This window comes from Microcebus murinus, chromosome 5 (assembly GCF_040939455.1).
Source record: "Microcebus murinus isolate Inina chromosome 5, M.murinus_Inina_mat1.0, whole genome shotgun sequence".
NCBI classification, from domain to species: Eukaryota; Metazoa; Chordata; class Mammalia; order Primates; family Cheirogaleidae; genus Microcebus; species Microcebus murinus.
This window is the reverse complement of record NC_134108.1, coordinates 39,529,167-39,549,111: the sequence shown is the minus strand read 5'-3', so window position 1 is coordinate 39,549,111 and position 19,945 is coordinate 39,529,167.

Below are 19,945 nucleotides of genomic sequence, written 5' to 3'. Positions count from 1 at the left end.
TCCCAAAAGTTTGCTGAAAGATAAACTCACAATTAAGGCAGATTAATGAGAGAAATGTTTATTTACCAATACCATGCACATGAGGAAAATAACATAATGATTACCCAATATCCCTATGAAGTTCAGATATTTTTATACACTCCTTTTAGAGGGGAGAGGAGAAAATTAGGAATATAGGAATTCTGTTTAGGGGCAATAAAAAGTTGCTAGGGAGGAAGAATGGATGGAGAAACAGATTGAACCTAAGAGACAGGTATTATGTTTTAAATGATTTGGGTCCGGTCTAGTGATATTCTGTAGTGTATTGAGTTAACAGAGAGAAGAAAAGTCAATTGCCCCTTTGATCTTTTGATCAGGTCAGTCCAGTTTATGTGGGTAGAGGGAAAGTCTCTCCTAAGGGCCTATTAATCTCTAAGAGCCTTTAATTCAAAATATTTTTAATACAAAGGGGTCATATTTTGAGGTAAAATTTCCAGAACTCCTGCAATATTTTATGTATTTACTATCTACTTCTCTCCCCCGCCCACATGAATACTCCTACTGGAATTTAAGCTCCACAGGAGTATGGATACTATCTCATTTACTGCTACATTTCCAGGCTCCAGAATATCACCTGGCATAGGGCAGACATACACAAAATATTAATAATTTTTGAATATTAAGTAAATTCATTCAAGGTAGAAAGGAGGAAACTGCACTTTTAAAATTCTCTAAGAAATTCTGACAATCAGGATATTTAGAAACCAGTGACCTCTAAAATTTCCATGTCTTTCTGACTTTTAGAAGAGATTCCCTTTTGGGATTCACAGTGGTTCTTGAGGTCAATGAAATCCCCCTAAGCTACCAATAACTTCTGGTATCCTTCCCATCTTGGTAGGTGAGATAATCTTTGTATATTATGAGGAGGCAAATCAAGTATCATCTCTATGCTTGCCTATAAAATTAATATTTACTGGGAATGGGTGAGTGGACAATCTAGCAAACAAAAGCAGAGTCCAGTAACGTTCAAGAGATTCACTTCTCTCTTCCACATTAACAACATTGTGACTTGTAATTGGCTTATAAAAGTAAGGTTATTTCCATTTTAATTACCTAGACTTCTTGGATATATTCTTTCTATTTTGCTTTATATGTTTGAAAAATGAAGAACTGCTGGTAATACCAATAAAATAAATTACTGTATTATGCTTTATAATAATGTATTATAATTTTAAACATCTTTAAGCTTATCAAGTTTGGAATAAAAGCTTTCCCTCTGAAGAAATACTCTATCCTCAGTTCACATGCATCATTTATCACCCCACTCCAGTCTGGTTTGTCAAAGCATTTGTGTGACTTGCCAGGTTTCAATTTAAATGCTTCTTGTCTCAGTAAAATATTGTTTACACATTGCATATTTAATAGACAAAAAAGAAAAATTAGAAAACTGTCATTCTCTTTGACATTAAAATCTATAAGAAGGTTAAATGATTTGGATGTTTAGTTTTTCCTTGACAAACCAGAATAAGTGAATGAGGCAAAGGTCTCAATCAATGGAGGATTATTAAGCCGAAAGTGGAAGACACACCCAGGAAAAGCACAAACCACAGAAGCATCTATGACCTGTGCTCTCTGAAGAGAGATTTATTAACTCAATATTTAAGGAGAGAGAGCATACAGAAAGAACAAGGAGAAGGGGGTTGGGCAATGAGGCAAATGGTTACATTCTTGGGAGGCTCTAATTAGTGCTCAGTAAATGTATATTTTACATAAGCTAAGGTGAATGTTTAAAGAGAAAAAGGGAATAAAGGAAGAATCAATTATGCAGATGTCTTTGGGTGTGGGGAAGAATGATTGAGCTCATCTTGTCTCTGTTCTACGCCTGAGAAGATAAACTTGTAATCAACATTATCAATATGCAATCAAACAGACTTTAGTTTTAGGAGCTAGACTTAGCCTGTAGACCTAAAATTTCAACATATATGAACTTGTATATGAACTTGTTTGTGGGAGGCTAAAGAAGAATTTTCTTGTGAATGATCTGTAGAGGCAGTTCTTCATAGATGCCTGAGGTCTTTTACCTTTTTGTGGGGATCTGGCTAATGCATAATACTAGTAACAGCTATTCATTTGGAGTAGTGTATTGCATGACTCAGCCTCCAGACTTGACTTTCTTATTTGCACAAGGAGTTGGGGCATGGTCCTGAAATTTTTATTTTTCTTTACATCTTCATAATAAGATAATAATAATCATAATCATGGCATAGTAAATATTAATAAATAAAATTAATATAGTAACTGGTATAGGATAAGTACAGAGCTTTACATGTTCTACTAACCTAAACTTAACAAACTACTCTGTGAATAGGTATTATTGTTTTCCCCATTTTGCAAATGAAGATATTGCAGTACAAATGGTTTGAGCAATTTGACCTATATCACAGAGTGATAAGACAAGATTCAAACCCAAATGTTATACATCCAGGGCTTATGCTTATACCACTAGATTATTTATAGCTAATTATTACCTTTAACATGGAAGAGTCATTCAAAAATATTCTCTTTTTAATTTGTAGAAATCAAATACTATATGTTGTTTTAAATAACAAGTCTTTATTCACATACATACATCCATTTCCTAATTATTTCATTTAAAAAAAAACCCTAACACTTAATAGTACAGTTTATGCTTACCAGAGTTTCTTTTAGATAAACATGATTACTGTCGCAGTAGGGATTAACATTCAAAGAGGGCTAACTCCTGTGAGGTACAATGGGTTGTGGGAATAGAAGTTTAAGAATATTTAAGGCACCTTGGTCTCTGCTTGTGAGGTTATGTAAATTACCATTAGCAGCAAAGTATGACTCATATCTGAGCACTCCAAACAGTATTTTTTATCTTTCCAAAAGAAATCCATTTAACAAAGCTGACCTGAAGTATATAACTATTTAAAACATGTTTTGTTTTGTTTTCTTTTTCATTTCAATTCTTTTGATCTCTGGCCTTAGACTTGAGAATAATGGTTATTTTTTTAATAGAAGATAAGAGTACAAAGTTGTAGCAAAAACAAGTGTTCTATGAGGAAATAGACTGAATTTCTAGTGGTAAACAAATTAAAGAGAGTAATATGGTGCTGCACAACCATCCGTACTGGTGGAAATAGAGAAACAAATGGTAATTCCCTGTACCTTACTTTTGAGTTCTATTTGGCCCCTAGAGGGAGCACTGACTGGTCAATGTCTTTCCTCATAAAGATCCTAGTACTATTTCCTTCTATCATTGGCAATACTATATTTAGTTACAGCATTGTCATGAAAGCAAAATGATTTATTCTGTCTTTTTTGATGAGAAAATATGTTTCCCATAGATGTATTATCAAAATATAAAGCAAAGGGGACCTAAAGTTAATTATATTTAATGTGTTGTATAATTTTTCCTTATTTCATTTAATACTTTCTATATATGTATGTTTACTAACACCATATGTATGCACATTATCCCTACCTTGCACACTGTAGGTGGTAAGTGGAAATATTTTATTCCTGAAAATTCCTTCTGCAACCCCCATTTTGGTGGAAGACATGGGAGAAAATATGAATAAATGTAGTAGCCTATCATTGTTACAATGAATCAGACCTTCCTTCTCATCCTTTAGCCACCTAAGAGAATTGACTGCATTATGACTTTCATCTTCTCTTGTCTCATCCATCTCAATGGAAATGTATATAACTTGAGGACATCAATCTTATCTTATACAGTTTGTCTCACTTTAAATGTCCATCAGAATGTTTTGAGTATAACAAAGACAAAATTAGTTAATAAATTCAGCATGAATGAAATGAATAAAAACTGTTTAAAATAGCTATTGTACATTGTATATTTAAAGACGTTCTATAACTTTCTGACATGTATTTCCACCTTTCTTTTCTGTGCAATTTTATCTTTCTTCATGATTTCTACCAGTAGCAGAATCTCTATTCGCTATTTTAATTATCTATTAAACTCAAATTCAACTCCTTTTACTATTAACAAAATCCACTAAAAATAATAAAATGTATTCATCCCTCATAAGGAGTAAAATAATCAGTAAACATTATACTACTCTGGTGACAGGCACACTAAAACCCTGACTTCAGCATTATATAATTCATCGATATAACAAAAACACTTGCATTCCCTGAATATTTTGAAATAAAAAAAATTAAAAAGAAAGGAAAATGAAAAAGAAAGGAAACCAAGGCAGCAAAACACAATAGTTAAGAGTCAAAATTGCTTTCAAGTCCTATGTAAGCTAAGTGATTTTGGACATATTAACCTTTCTACTTTTTAGTTAACAAATCTGAAAAAGAGAAATATTATTTATTTTATGGAGTCATTCTGAGGGTTAAATTATACACCAAATCTAACCAGAATTATGCTTGCATATTGTAGGCATTCAATTACTAGCATTCATTACCATTATTATTTGTTATTATTATAACTATAACATACAAATTACCAGGAGCTAATAGTATTAATATATTGATAAGTTGATCAATACATTGACATGATAACATAAATATCAATAAACAATAATAATCAACATCAAAAATAGTAAATGTATAATATAAATAAATGGGAGGCAAAGACAAAAGTTAAGAAAATCCATCTTGAAATTTTGGTATCTGAACATTGTTGAATGGGTAGAAAGAAAAAATTTCTTCTGCTTGCCATTCAAGACGAAACAATAGAAATAATTGTTTCCATCCATGTAACTATTGTGATAATCTAGCTTAGATAATGTTTACAGAAAGAAATTGAAATATAGAAAATGAAATTGATGATAAAAGTAATCCTGAGTTTTAATATGCCCTTTTTCACTAAATTAGCCCCAGTATTTGAGGAAGACCACATAGATTGTTTGCAGGGTTCACTAATAATTTTACTTTTTATCATTGTGGTAAGAACACTTAACACAAAATATACTCTCAAGAAATTTTGAAGTGTACATGTATTATTGTTGACTATAGGTACAATGTTATATAGCAAATCTCTAGGGAATATTCATCTTGCTTGACTGAAACTTTATGTCTATTGATTAGTGTATTAGTAGGGGTTCTCCAGACAAACAGAACCAATAGGATATATATAGATATATATAAGATTTATTATGGAAATTGGCTCATGTGAATAGAGAGCCCCAGAAGTCATTTGCAAGCTAGATACCCAAGAAATCCGGTGATGTAATTGAATCTTAGTCCTAAGGCCCTGATAACCAGGGAAGCCAATGGTATAACTCCCAGTCAAAGGTCAAGGGCCTAAGAAAGAGGCAGGGCACTAATAAAAGTCCTAGAGTGTTGCAGACCAACCATTCATCAATTTTAAAAATAAGAGTATGATGTTTGATAAACTGTATTCTGTGTTTTCACTTTAATAAATATCTCTCTCTTTGATGAGCAGTATGTTAGAGAGACCCATCTTAAGTCATTTTATTTCTAGAATATTTGGATATTTGGAACATAGAGGGAGAGAGGTAGACTTGAAGGGATGGTGTACATTTAGGTGTACATTAAGGCCCTTAAACCAGGAGGAGGAGCACCAATGTCCAAGGGCAGAAGAAAATGGATGTCCCACCTCAAGCAGAGAGAGAATTCATTTTTCTTCTGCCTTTTTATTCTATTGAGGCCCTGAACAAATTGGATAATGCCTGCTCACATTGGTGACTAAAGATTATCTTTACTTAGATGACTGATTCAAATGCTAAACTCTCCCAAAACACCTTCCTAGAATCATCCAGAAATAATGTTTTACCAGCTATCTGGGCATCCCTTAACCCAGTCAAGTTGACACATAAAATTAACCATCACAATTAGTAATTCCTTATTTCTCTCTCCCCCAGCACAAGGCAACCACCATTCCACTCTTTGATTCTATAAAATTGACTACTTTAAATACCTCATATAAATGTAATCATGCAGTATTTGCCATGTTATGACTAGCATATTTCACTTAGCATACTGTTTTCAAGTTTCATCCCTATTGTCACAACTGCAGACCTTTCTTCTTTTGTAAGTCTGAAGAGTATTCCATTGTATCTATATGCTACATTTCTTCATCCATTCATCTGTTAATAGACAATTAAGTTGTTTTCATACCTTGGCTGCTGTGAAGAACATATCTCTTTGGGAGCCTGATTTCAATATCTTTGGATAAGCACCCAGAAGTAGGATTACTGGATTATATGGTACTTCTATGTTTAAGTTTTTAAGGAACCTCCAAACTGTTTTCCATAGTAGATGCACCATTTTGCATTCCAACAATACACAGTAGTTCCAGTTTCCCCACATCCTCACCAATACTTATTGTCTTTTGCTTTCTATTTTTCACTTTGTATATCTAAACAACATGGCTTTATTGTTTTGTGCAAGAAATTAATATTAAAATATTCTTTATATATTTCCCTTTACTAGCTATTCTTTCATACCTCCTTATAGTGAGATAATTACAAATTAAGCTTTAATAAAATTGCTATATTTAAGAAATATCATTGTCTAGAAACAATCTTTTTGGGGTGACCATAGAAGTTATGATCATAAAAGTATTATATATCAAATATTAACTATAAAAAGCTAAAGTCTGTCATATCAAAATTTAGAGAATAGGAAAAGGGAATACTTATGTGATAATTGTCCAGTACAAAGCATATAAACTAAATAAAATTAAGGGAAAGATGAAAGTTGGCAATCACTGAGAGAGACATTTTCACAACAGACTAGATCAAGAAGAAGAAAGAATTTCTGAACTTGAAGACAGATTTTTTGAAATAACACAGGCAGATGAAAAAAAGAAGAATTAAAAAGAAAAGAAAGCCTACAGGATTTATGGAACATCATTAAGCAAAAAACCATTCATATTATGGGTGCTCCAGAAGGAAAAGATAAGAGAAAAGGTGTAGAAAATATATTTAATAAAATAATAAATGAAAACTTCCCAAGTCTTGAGAGAGAGATGGATAACCACGTCCAAAAAGCTCAAACAACCCCAACAGATTCAACCCAAACAATTCCTCTTTGAGGTACATTATAGTCAAATTGTCAAAAGTTAAAGACAAATATGCACTTATAAAAACAGGAAGGGAAATATGTCAAGTCACATATAAGGGAATCTTCATTAGACTAACAGCATAATTCTCAGCAGAAATCTCACAAGCCAGGAGAGAATAGGATGCTATATTCAAAGTAGTGAAAGAAAATATTTGCCAGCAAAATCATCATCATCATCATCATCATCATAATTATATCCAGCAAATTTATACTTCAGAAATGAAAGAAAAAAAATCTTTTACAAACATGAGAGAACTAAGGGAATTCAATACCACTAGACTGACCTTATAGGATATATTCAAGAGAGTCTCACATCTGTAAGTACATAGTCAATCACCACCTTCATGAAAAAATGTGAAACTATAAAGATCATTAGTGGAGCCAATACACAAAGGAGAAAAAGAAAGGAATCATACCTATCATTACAGAAAATCACCCAACTGCAAAAATAAACAATAAGAGAGGAAATAAGGTACAAAACATACACAAAACAACCAGAAAATAATCAATAAAATGACAGGAGTAAATCCTCATGTATCAATGATAGCATTGAATTCAAACAAATTAAATTCCCCATTTAAAAAATATAGATAGGCTGAATTGTGTTTTAAAAGACCCAATTATATGCTGCCTATAAGAAACTCACCTCAACTGTAAAGACACACACAGACTAGAAGTAAGGGTTGGAAAAATATCTCCCATGCAAACTGAAACCAAAGTGAACAGGAGTAGCTATACTTAGACAAAATGGACTTCAAGTCAAAAGCTGCAAAATGAGAAAAGAAAAGACATGTAATAATAAAAGGATCAATTCACCAAGAGAATATAATAATTATAAATATATATGCACCCAACACCAGAGCACCCAAATGTATAAATTAAATATTATTAGATATAAAGGGAGAGAAATACCCCTAACACACTAGTATTTGGAGACTTAAACATCCCACTTTCAGCATTGAACTCATTTACACAGAAAATCAACAAAGAGACATGTATGGGAGCTAACATTAAACTGTACCTTTTACCTACATGCCAAGAGAGAGCCAAGTCTCTCTTACATGGGTATATATGCCATCAGTCTAGAAGAATTTTCATAAATGAGGGAAATAACCAGAGGCTGTAGGGTTAGAAAGTTGATTAAGAGAAAGATATGAGAGAGTCAGAAGTAATTTTCAAGTCGAGAAAGAAAAAGCTACAAAGCAGAGAAAAATTAAAAGATTATCTTATAAAAGAAAAAAATAAGGTCTTTCCTAAAAGTGGATGAATTCTGTATATTATCCTGCTTTTCTGGGAGAAGGAAAGATAACTCCACAGAACTCTGACAATTGATAAGTACAGAGTAAGCTTAATATTTCTACAAAGTGGGAAGAGATCAGATTTCACTAGAATACATTAAAAGAAGGATGGTTCTAAGCAGAGGAATTTCTCACCTTCTCAGCCAATCTCAGTACAGGAATGACTCACAAGTCAACAATATGGTGACGCTTACAAAGAGATATAAGGAGATTGCCAATTTTGTATAAGCATCCATGTTAATATTAAACATTATTTTTATTAAGCATGCTAATTTAATACTCTGACAGTAAAGCTTACAAAAAATGTTCATGAGATAACACACTAACTTCTTTAGGGTAAAACAGTTTTCTCAAATATAAAATATACTGAAGAAATTAAGATATTTATAAGAAGAGGGCCCCTTGAGGCAGCAAAAGACTATAGAAATAATTTATATAAGTTACTTCAATTTGTCATTTAAGAAAGGTGTTTTATAACAAATTAGAAAAGTTTTTTCAAAAAGTTTTGAAAAATTCTTTTCAAATTGGTATTCCACAGAACCTAATCCATAAGGTGTTCTTCCCAAACACAGGTTGTGTGGCCAAATCAAGTTGAAGAAGATGCATACTAGACTCCTCCACTTGGATATTTACCATTATTATAACTTACTTAAGTTTCTCTAATAAATAAATATACTTAATCTAACATTCCCCAAGTCTCTTTAAACATGAAGACCTCTCCATTTTTTTCTTTAATCAACTTACAAAAGTCAGCTTAATTGGAAAAACAAGGTTTACAAATGGATTAACATGCACATCAGGGACAACCATGGAATGAGTACCAACACTCCCTCAGTGGAGTTCAAAAGCTTATATACCATCCTAACAAAATAGGTTATGGTGGCAAAACAGGTTACAGGAGGGGGAGAAGAGGAATCCTGTTGAGGGGCAATAAATGATAATTAGGAAGAATGAATGGATCTTGGAATAAAGATTAACTTGTAAATAGTTCTCTTTGGAATTTGAATGAGCCCAAGAGACAGACAGAATCTTGTAAAAGGGTCTGACAGGTGTCTTTTGTCTTATTGCAGGTCTTTTCTGCAATAGATAATGAGTTCACAAGGAGAGGAAGAAAAAAACAATTGTTCTTGGGTCCAGACTTTAGGCTGATAAAGGAACTTCAGAAAGTACCTTCATCTGGTGCTTTAGGAGAGAATGGGAGGAGAGTCAGAGAGACTGTGAGGCTGCTTCTTCAGTCCAGCATGTCAGAGCTGACATACGATGATGCTTTGTGATCCTCAGTGTCTCAAAATAGAGGCACTTCTGATATGTGACTCAGCTTACAATGAAATTGCTGACCCCTCAGAATAATAAGGATATGTATGGTGGACTGAGGTGGTAAGATGACACCTGCCATGGCCAGGTACTCCTGAGACCTGACAAGAAAGTGAAGAAAGGCAGCTAAAGATAATAGCTATAGATATTCCTGGTAAGGGCTATTAAAACCACAAAGAAACTAACCATGGCTTAGATGACTTCAGAATCTCTTCTTGTGAGAACTCTAAGGCCATCTGAGTTCAGCTAGGGTTACCAGAAACCATGCTAGGAAAAGAGCAGCAGAACCCCACCCTCACCACCTGTGGATTGGTGTTCTAAAAAACAATGGACCTGCTGGTGTGCTGATCTTTTCAGCTACAGCTACACTGCTTGTTTTGGTTCACTCACCCTTTCTCTCATTACTACCTGTGTGTGTTGAATATATTATCATGATTGTTGGTGTATGAAAGCCTCACAATAAACTGTGACATCATATGTATTTAATTGGCCACCCCATTCCCCCAAGAGTTAGCATAACTAGGCTGATTTGAACCTGACAGAAGAAAAGGGCCATATTATGAGTTTCTGATCCCCCTTCTCAAAGAAACTTAAAATGTAAGATGCCTATGTAAGCCATATGTCTGATAATCACTTCAAGAATAGGAAAGAACAGACAAAATCTTTTAAATTGCTTGAGTCTCAATATCTAGATTTTTCTATTTATAGAGAGAAATTATGCCATTTTGCTTTCACATTTAAGAACTGCAGGAGAAGAGTAGTGAAAGAATATAAATTGATCTTCACTTAACCTATCCACAGAGCCAGCTCCTTTACTTTGAAATATTCATTGAATGTGTGTGCAATAACTGTGGCTAGCCTGAATGTATTTCAGGAGATACAGCTACTTATTAAGAGCATGGAGTTCTGCCAATCTACGCTGTTTGAAAAGTGGGTTATAATTAAAATATAATCACTTAGTTTCATTGGAATTTCTACTTAAGCTTAAGAGTCAGAATTTTAAAAAAGCATGTTAAGAGGTATTTCTTCTATAACAGCAGGAGAGATTTGTCTTCCTTTTGAGCTAAGCTTTTAGTTTACTTTTCAGTGTAGCTTTTTCTTTGACTGTTTTCCTTATTAACCAAAAAGATGATAGATGAAAATGAATGGACTACATGCACAGGGGTTCATAACTTATTGAAGACATGGGTGTTACTTATGTCCATTTTCAGGCACTTTTCCCTTAAGATTCTCCCTTGTAAAAGTTAATGAACACCACTTTATTCTAATTTACATTAATTATTGAAGACATTTAGCCACTGAGAGTCGTGAAATATTGCATTTGTAGTTCTTGGGGATTAGTTTGAAAAATATTGAAAACATATTTAAAATTTCAAGTTCTTTGAGCAAGTTAGCTCTTCAAAACATTTAAGTAAAATAACATGCAAATGACTTTATTAGATAAGTTTCTATAAATATGTAAGTAGATACAAGGTTAACTTTTAACTCAAGTAATAGCAATACTATGCATCCTGAATCTTGTTACACAAACTTTGTGAAGTTTCCTATCTTAATTTCAAAAACTTTATTCAATAAGAGAGTTATGATTTCATTTATTTTGTAAGAAAAGTCTTCTCTACACTAGTAGAATTATAATATCTATCAATATCAAGCCTATAGTCGTCAACCAAGATGAAGTAACAGGAATTGGATTTTTCCTCCCACTTTTAAGTATAAACACAGAAAAACAAATAAATCAAACAATGGTTTTCAGGCAGCACAAGATTGTGATTCCTTAAGAAAAGGATAACAAACACGATGAGCCATATGATTGAACTAGCTCACTGGTGGTAATGAAGGCAGTGTCCAGGCTGAAGCTCAGGGTGGGCAAAATACAATAGGGCCAAATGGTCCATCCAGCTAATTTGAAAAGCCAGAAATTAAGAGTACACAGTTAAGGATTTGAGCCAGTTGGTTACTCCAAATAAATAGCTCTCTTGGTAGCCTTCACCAAGATGATTATTAGAATTGGTGATAAAAGAGCAGTTTGGCTCTATGTGTAGCATTTGGATTAACATAAGATTCACAATTAGTAACCACTTCCATACAAATGAGATCTTCACAGGAAGGACAAACATTTCCCTTATAGAATTAATTAAAAGAAGAGTACACCATACCTATAAGAAAAAGAGGAACTGGCCGGGCGCGGTGGCTCACGCCTGTAATCCTAGCACTTTGGGAGGCCGAGGCGGGCGGATTGCTCAAGGTCAGGAGTTCGAAACCAGCCTGAGCGAGACCCCGTCTCTACCAAAAATAGAAATAAATTAATTGACCAACTAAAAATATATATACAAAAAATTAGCCGGGCATGGTGGCGCATGCCTGTAGTCCCAGCTACTCGGGAGGCTGAGGCAGTAGGATCGCTGAGCCCCGGAGATTGAGGTTGCTGTGAGCCAGGCTGACGCCACGGCACTCACTCTAGCCTGGGCAACAAAGTGAGACTCTGTCTCAAAAAAAAAAAAAAAAAAAAAAAAGAAAAAGAGGAACTGACCCATTCCATCTCTTGGTCTGAAATGGAGTGCCTCCACTGAGGCAACAGAAATGTCATCATTGCAAGTGCTCTTTTATGTCTGGCAGTTCCTGAAATATGTGGACCAGCTGAAGGTCTTCTGTCATTCAATTGTCAAGTAAGGGACCCTAAATTATAAAAAGTCTCCCTTCTAGCTCCCCGCTCTTTTAGAATACTAGCCAGATGACCCATCCTTCCCCTAACCAAGATTTTACTGTTGGATAAGTATGGGTTATATGGGCTCTAAAACCTGGTCAGGATCACCATATGGTTGAAAAATATAGGAAGACAAGAATATTGCATGCAGGCCTTTCTTTCTGTTATATCTGGAAAGGGTCTATCAGAATCCCGTCTTGAGTGGCCTGGACAATTCTTTTGATGTAGGTTACTTAACATATTTGTAGAGGCTCTTAGGCCTCATTCCAAGCAAATAAATTATTGGTTCTTATGGGATGATTATAATTCTAAGGAAAAATAAAAATGAAAATAATTTGGATAGCCAAGAAGACTGAGAGACATGGAAGAGAATAAGTGGGAATTAAAGGCTCTTTCCTTTTATAGAACCCTGTTCCTCATCCTCCTTTCTATATTGTCCCAGTTCTCTCTCTTCCCCTACATACCTTTGTCCCTCTCTGCCTCAAAATGACTTTGGTGAAGGAGCAGGTGGTGATATTTTAGACAGGGGTTTCCCTTCCACAGTGGATTTCCCTCCAAAGAAAAATCAGGGCCCAACTTCTTTAGCTGGTAATGTATTATCTGCTGTATTTGAAGACACAGGTTTGTGTGTCTTGTGGCTCTTAGCCCAGATTCCATGGGGAAGAGATCAGAGAGTCTCTTTTATCACCTGCAAACCCTGTAATAAAAAAGAAGACATGATAAAGAAACCTAATCAGAAAATAATTGAGAACTTAGATAAAAGATGTGTCTCTTTGTGAAGGTAACAGAATGGAGAGTAGTTGCACTAGTTACTTGGAAAAATGCAAGCAATGTGTTAAGATGATGAATGTTACCAACAGAAGAGAAACCAAAATGTCACATCATTACATTTTTCTTGTTTCTATTTGGATGGCTAGCACAGCTAATGCCACTGAGAAACTACCCAGGAATCTCAGTTATCCACACGCCTTTCTTGCCAGTTGATATTGTTCATTCAAAGGCTTCTTTTCGCTGTGACGTAGAACTTTGCAGAAGTACCCCAAAGCATGTTTTCCGTTTATAGTCCTGTAAATGGACTATAAACTGAAAGTTTATAGCCAGTCCTGCAAACTGGCTATTGCATGGAGGTCTGCACCCAGCAGGCTTTGCTCCTTTGATTGAGCAAGCACTGCCAAGGACCAGAAAATCACCCCATCAAGGAGCATAGCGGCCAAAGGAAGACAACTATTTGCCACCCTCCACAACTATGGGAGAACCCATCTTTGTTAATTTTTTATAATAACAAAGTGAGAGTAATTAATATGCATCAGGAACTCAAGCCGTAAATGTGACACAAAAATGTTTTGTTAACTGGTTTGATTGGAAGAGTGACATAGGAAAAATCTGTCTGATTAAGAGACAAACAGAAATCTGGCATTTGCAGATATACTGAAAAAAAATAAGTATAGTATTACCCAATTAACTATGAGATGCAAGTTCTCTGCAGTTCCAGTGTAGGTAGATAAGCAAAAGTGTATGCCTGTTGCTCATGGTGATTTAGTTGACCGATATAAAGCATTATTGTATAAATATTGATATATGTCCAATGCAAAAATTAAAAAAAAAGGACATAGGGTGGGTTTGTCCTCAAGACTTAAAACAATTAGTCATATAAATTAAACACTGGAAATTCAATTTGCACCTTCCAATGCCTCCTTCATAGTCAGACTTTAATACTAGATGATGGCCATGGATGTTTCCTATGTGTTTCATACTGGAAAAATTATTTGGTAAGATGGAATAATTACCAAAAGGCTTAAAGGTTTATCTAAATGTGATGATGTTAAAATAGGAGAAATTTGTTAAGTCTTTGAAGGAAAACTCCTAAATAAAAATTTAGATTACCAGGCTTTAGAGTTACTCCTTGGGCTTGAATTGGATAAGACTTTATAAGGAACTAACAAATAATAGCCATAAAGTGAATCATTTGAACATGTAAGAAATAAAGACATCACAATAATTTGTACAATTAATGTATGAGTAAGAAAAATGTTGTGTATCTCTAATCTAGAATCTGATTTAAGTGTCCACTATTGGTATAATATATTCAGTTTATCCCCCAAGGCAAATAAAGTACTGACTTTTTAAAATTGTGTAATTTTCTTATTCTGCAGTAATTCTAAAAATTACTTAGCTATAGACTTTGCTTTGCTATGGACAATTGCTTTGCTGTGAGCTTTCTGGATATTTAGACAGCTGCAACTTGCCCAGAGAAAGGTGGAACCAGCGATATAAATAATTAGAAAATTGTAGTGTTATTATTTTATAGTAACACAGGGAAGAGATTGTAAGGGCAAATGTAAATTGAAAGTAACAGGCTTAATCCTCCCAGTTGAAAATAGGAAAGAGACCTCTCTTAACCTCTCCCTTTTCTTAAAACATTAACTTTAGAAAATTTGTAATTATAAATTCTTTCTTTGTCTCTTAGAAACTAAACTATATAAATCTTTGTTAAAGCTAATCCTTTCCATAATCCCAAGGATCTAGTAATGATTTATTTAAAGTATAATTATCAAAAAAATAGAGCTCCTATTTCTCAGGTTCTGTGGCTAGGTAGAACCCTAACTTTGGTGGGATCCTTGCTCTAAGTTTCAAAATTACTTCCTGTTATGAAGATATGAGAAGTTTGTTTTTCCTTTGGATAAAGCCTATTAGCTAACACAGATGGTCACCTTAACTATCAAGTGAATTTAGGACAACTATGTAAAGTAAATGGTGCTAAGTCCTCTTACCTGATATCTAGTTATTGTTTATCCTGAGAACATGTATGCAATGGGTTGTATGTGCTTCAGTATATATATAAAGAAGAAATCTCTTTTTAGCTTTACAATTTCTTAGTGGATTGCTCGTGATGTGTATCACATTCTGTTTAATTGTTATTCAATAATAAAATTGCTTTCTCTTCTACCTTTGTGAGGAAGTTTTCTGGGTTGCATTGAGATTTTTGTTTTTAATTCTATTTTCCCATATTTCAAAATATTTGGATATTAAACAACTCACTTCTAAACAACCCGTGGGGAAAGGTAAAATCACCAGGGAAATTTATTTCAGAAACTTTTCAAAAGACGACAGAATAATGGCCAACAAACATATGAAAAAATGCTCAACATCAATAATCATCAGGGAAATGCAAATCAAAACCATAATGAGATATCACTTATCTCCAGTGAGAATGGCCTTTATTAACAAGTCCCAAAACAATAAATATTGGTGTGGATGTGGAGAGATAGGAACACTCCTACATTGCTGGTGGGACTACAAACTAGTTCAGCCTCTGTGGAAAGCAATATGGAGATACCTCAAAGGAATATAAGTAGATCTACCATTTGATCCAGCAATCCCATTACTGGGTATCTACCCCAAAGAACTAAAGTCACTCTACGAAAAAGACACTTGCACTCGAATGTTTATAGCTGCACAATTCACAATTGCAAAGTTGTGAAAACAACCCAAGTGCCCATCAATACATGAATGGATTGATAAAATGTGGTATATGTATACCACAGAGTACTATTCAGCTACAAGAAACAACGATGATTTAGCACCTCTTGTATTTTCCTGGCTAGAGCTGGAACCCATTCTATTAAGTGAAGTATCCCAAGAATGGAAAAATAAGCACCACATGTACTCACCAGAAAATTGGTATTAACTAATCAACTTCTAAATGGACATATAGGAATAACATTTATCAGTTGTTGGGCAGGTGGGGGGGATGGGTATATACATACACAATGAGTGTGATGCACACCAACTGGGGGATAGACACGCTTGAAGCTCTGACTCAAGGGGGGAAGGGGGCAAGGGCATACATAACCTTATACATAACCTTAACATTTGTAACCCCATAATATGCTGGGGAAAAAAAAACAATGAATCCAGTTGAATGATAATGAAAATGTTACACAATAAATTTGTGAAATATAGTTACAACAGTTCTTAGAGTGAAGTTCATAACTTTAAATGCCTGTATAGTAAAAGAAAAAAGTTTAAAGTTAAATATCTAATTTTCTATCTTAAGAATACAGAAAAAGATGAGAAAGTTAACTACAAAGTAAGTGGAAAGAAAGAAATAATGAAATGGGAAACAAAGGAGGAGGAAGGAATTCAAAATTCAAAAATAATTCAATGAATTCAAAAATAAAGAATACTAGAGAAAAATTAACAAAGCCTAAAGTTGTTTTTTGTAAATTTGTAAACACCTAGCAAGACTGTTCAAGGAATAGAGGAGAAAAAACAAATTACTTCCATAAGGAATTAAAAAGAAGACAGCCCTAAAGGTTCTATAAACATTAAAAGAAGATAAAGGAATATTATAAAGAACATTTGCCAATGAATCTGACAACTTATATGAAATTGACAAATTATTTAGAAATGACACCTCTCCAACTAACATAAAAGAAAATAGAAAAATCGGAATTGCTCTCTATTTTAAAATTTGAATTTATTATCAAAAATCATCTTACAAAGAAAACTCTAGGTTGAGTAAACATTATCAAAATTTAAGAAAGGATAAAAATCAATATTAGACATATTTTCAGAAAATAGAGGAAGCTAGTATAACCTGATACCAAAATGTCAGTAATTAAAATAAAACTACAAATATTCCTTGAGAACATATATTTAAAATTTCTTTATAAAGTATAAGCAAAATTGGAATATATAAAAAGATAATACAGCATAAATAATGGAAGAAAACATATTACTTGGGCAACAGGACACATAAGAAAATAATAAAAATAAAAGGAAAAGGAAATGGTTAATAATAGTGTCTTCTAAATGTTTATCATCTCTCCCACAAATTTGTAAAGCTTTTAATCTATTTCTGCTTTGGGGGGAAAAAATGGTTACAATACTTGGAGAGGCAATTATGTTTTCCAAAATATTCTCCAGAGAGTGAGTAGCTTGCTCTTGGTCACAGAAGTGTGGAGCTGCGGTTAATTTTCCAGGAGTGATGATGACACATCACTGCACTAGATTATGCTGGCCTGGCAGTCTCGGTTAAAGTAATTCACTGTGCGTCATTTCCATTCAGAGGAGTGACAGTGTTTCCTTTCTTTCAGCCAAAAGCCTTCTCAGGAGGGAGCTGCTTCTGACCTGCCAGAGGTTTCACAGCTTCAGGTGTTCCCTGGGGAACTGTCTAATAAACTCATTGTGACAACTGATATTTAATGGTGACACAGTCTTCGGTGACACAGTTGTGTTACAAGTCATATACATATTGGGTGGAGTAAAGCAAACATACTTCAGTCATTCAACATACTCTTAAATTTGGGTAGCCAACTTTTCATTCCCGCATAAGTGACAGTTTTTCATCATTAATTTCAGGAAGGACATGGATGGCCAATTTGGAGATAAGAACAGTTAATAATCTTCTCAGAGGCTCTAGCCATCTCTTTCCCAAAAAGAGAAAGAATTAACATTTCTTGAGGACCTACCCCCATTGCTAAGTGCTTAATATAAATGACCTCATCAATTTTTCCCTTTACAGATAAGGAAACTAATACTGAACAATTTTAAGGTTGTCTGAGGTCACACAGCTAACAGCTGTTGGAGATTAGGAATAAAACCCAGGGCTATTTGATGTTCAAACTTTCTAACAGCAACAATTATTCTTTCCTTCCTTTAAATTACATGGAAAAAAAAACACCTTCATGAATGAAGCTACTAATAGAGCAAAGACTCTTAAGGAAAACACAGATTTGAAGAAAATGTTTGTCAGTGAGTCTGTTTAGTAATTTTTACTGTCTTTGTTTATGCAAGTTCAGAAGAGCCTAATCTTTGTTAACTACAAAAATGAGAGCAGAGGACATACATATTCAGAGACTAAGATGCATCTCTTTAAAACAGAAATTCATAAGTGTGCAAATAGCTCAAAATACATAAGTGTGCAAATAGCTCAAAGTTGAGTACAGAAAACATTGCTCTATAAAAACTAAAAGGTAAGACCAACTTCTGAGAATCTGTTAACAATGCTCTGTAAGCATTAAAGATATTTAACTATAGTGTGCAGACTAGAAGCAGTATGTCAGTGACAGACTTATATTTTAAAATCTACTAAATTCATATGCCACCATGATATCAATCATCAAAGGAAATGATCCGAAGGTGAGAAAAGAATATTTTCAGGACAGTCTAACAATATTGATTTTCCAACAGACTAGCAGAAAAATATTGCTGTTTCTTTAAACACTGGATGGAAAGGAAAAATTCAGTTAATCAATAAGTTTTCAGTCTATATGATGCCCAATATAAGGTTTGGTAAATCAATATATCAGTTAAACTAAACTAAAGACAAGATTTAAAAAAAAGAAAAAGAGGAGAGACTACTTCCTTTGTGAATATAATGTGTATAAAGGCATGCTATAAATATCTGGACAACAGAAAGATAAATTTGAAGAAATTATGGTTATAAAAAATAAATAAATGTATACTGAGTCTTAGGAAATTATTGTTTTAAATATTAGTAATTTTCCAAAGACTCAGTGATCTAGGACTCGGTTTATTTTTGTCAATTCTTGGTGGTGAAGTTTTGCCAAAAGTGTTACTAACTCTATAGTCTTGATTAAGAATTGCTTACAGTGTTCAACTTCAAAGGGACTCAAGTAACCATGAGGTATCAGAGGATATTAGATATTAGATGAGGGCCCAAAAGGTTTGTCAAAACAAAAATTTCACCAAAGTTAAAACAGAAAGACTTTATTCAAGTATACTGCAATAAGGGAGAGAGAAGAGAACTATACTCTAAACTCAACTCCATTTAAACAAACATCAGGAGGATATTTAATAGCTGAGATGAGAGACACAATACAAGCCATCCATCTGTGTTTGCTAACTGGCTTTACACAACAGAAAAGTAAATTTTCTAGTATCTCATGACAGGAAGTAGTTTTACTACTTGGAACACGGCATCCACTGAAGTTAGGCTCCTACTTTCCCATAGAAACTGAGAGAGAGAAAGATAAAACTGCCAAGAAGCTCTTTAAAAGATTGACATACATCTCCAAGAGGCAGAGAAATAATTTGCATTTACAAGTTTTCTTAAGTAAATGCTCTCAGAAAAGGGAGGTCAGGCCTTGGAGCAGAAAGACTGCTGTCTAAAGTTTAATCAGGCTAAGGAGAAAGTTCAGGCGGTTTTGGTAAGTCCTAGACGTAGAGATTCTGGCATAAAATCTAAGACCTAAAGAGATAACTTTTTATCATTAGCCTTTGACCAGGGAGACACCTTAACAAACCCAAGTGCTCTCAGAGAATAGGCTCTAAAGTCTCTAAGTAGATAATGATGATATATTGTAGGCAACTATGACTGAGAGTTTCCTGAGTTGTTTTAAATTTGTGGTTGAACCAATAGCTTGAAAATGCATTTTCAAAAAGTGGCCAGCTACCAAAAGCATTACGCATACCTCCGTTCTACCTTTAGCCTTATTTTCTATTCCTTATCCCCACTTCTGTAAGCCAGTTCCTGCATTCACCCTTATTACCACTCTAGCTTTAGCATTTGCATTTATGCATTTTAATCCCTAGATCTGAG